The following is a 1,620-nucleotide window of genomic DNA, read 5'->3' as shown; positions in this document are numbered from 1 at the left end:
CATAACCTCAGGTACAGATTAAACAGTGTTTATCTATAAGAAAACATCACAATGGTATAATACAAAAGAATATGCTACTCAAACAGTAGGGTTTGGATTAGATATTGATTGTCAGGTAATAGGTATTGATCAATATATGGAGATAGGTGAGATAGAAAGGATTAAGGGATTGTGGATAGTTCTATGTCCGGAGAACACTTGTAGTTGTTGTTATTGCTGTTGTTGATGCTGTTTTTGTTGTTTTTGTTTTTGTTGTTGTTATTCTTGTTATTATAATTCCTCCTTTTTTTTTCTTTTTATAGTCCCCGTTTTCATATAATAAAAAAATACTGTTACAGTTACTGCCCTAATGTCTCTCTGTAGTTTTGTTTTTGCTCAATATTCCAAACACGCACACACACAGACACACACAGACACACACAGACACAAATACCCTCCCACACTATTTCATATTATTTCTTCCTTACATTCGTTTCACCTTTGCAGTTGTATGGAGAACGTTTGATGTTCCGGATATAATTGGATGCTAAACCACGACGCATCATCAGGGGAACAGTTTATTGCATCATATCACGAAGATCAAACCTTTAAAGTTGGATAGATGGTAAGACTTTTTATAAGTGTGTAGAGAGGGGAAATAGACAGAAAGTAATCTTAGAGAAATAGAGAAGCGATAGAGTTGAAAGGAGAAGAAAGACTGAGGAAAAGACTGTAATTAAAGACAGAAAGAAGAAAAGCTAAAACGGACAACAGTAAAAAGATAAAATACAAAAAAAAATATTAAGATAAACGTAAGTGAAAAATAATGAAAAAATAACTGAAATCGTCCATTTTAGTCTTCCTTTCTTTATTCCTTTATTTATTTAATTCTTTCTTTCTTTGATTATAATTATTCTCTTTCCCTTCCACTTTCATTTCCTCTCTTTCTATTTCTCTACGCCTTTTACTTTTTATCTGTTCCATTCTTAAAGTACTGTTGATTCATTGTAGTTTAAGCATCTAACTGTATTACGAACCGCCAATGCTGCGGTTCCAAAGAACCACAACAGTGAAACATGCGTAGGAAACAAATAATATAAAATGGTGTTTACCCTAATGTTTCCCACGTTTACTCTGTAGTAGTGCTATGCATAGCTGTAAGCTAAGCATTATAATGGAAGTAGACTGATGTTGAATTACGTGGGACTCCAAAATAAACAGTCAACAAAATGTTTACATTTACCCGTACATCTAAATGTGCACACAAAATACATAATATGTATGCATGTGTGTATATATATATAGATTCAGTTGAATTAGGTGCTTAAGTTGAAGCACCAAGTCAGTCTGGTATTATTCACACAGCTCGAAGTCTGGTGAAAAAATCAAAATAAACAACAGGCTATCAAGTAGTAATGCAGTACGACCGTTTCAAGCGGTTCCATTTGATTGAACAATCCAATCATTTAAATTGATGTAATGATGGCATTGTTCAATTAAATGGAGTCGCTTGAAACGGTAGTACTGCATTACTACTTGATATCCTGTTGCTTATTTTGATGTATATATGTATATATATATATATATATATGTGTGTGTGTGTGTGTGTGTGTGTGTGTGTGTGTGTGTGTGTGTGTGTGT

General features: G+C 33.3%; 1 protein-coding gene across 1 annotated transcript in view; it reads left to right on the top strand.

The window, feature by feature from the left end:
• Positions 1 to 504: 504 nt before the first annotated feature.
• The window catches only part of LOC106874495 (uncharacterized), a 57,598-nt gene continuing 56,482 nt past the window's right edge, over positions 505 to 1,620 (top strand). The window contains exon 1 of the mRNA XM_014922260.2: positions 505 to 604. The gene's annotated coding sequence lies outside the window, so the exon portion shown is untranslated. The remainder of the gene's footprint in view (positions 605 to 1,620) is intronic.

Source organism: Octopus bimaculoides, chromosome 12 (genome assembly GCF_001194135.2).
Source record: "Octopus bimaculoides isolate UCB-OBI-ISO-001 chromosome 12, ASM119413v2, whole genome shotgun sequence".
In the NCBI taxonomy this organism is placed as follows: domain Eukaryota; kingdom Metazoa; phylum Mollusca; class Cephalopoda; order Octopoda; family Octopodidae; genus Octopus; species Octopus bimaculoides.
This window is presented reverse-complemented; position numbering and strand designations above follow the sequence as displayed.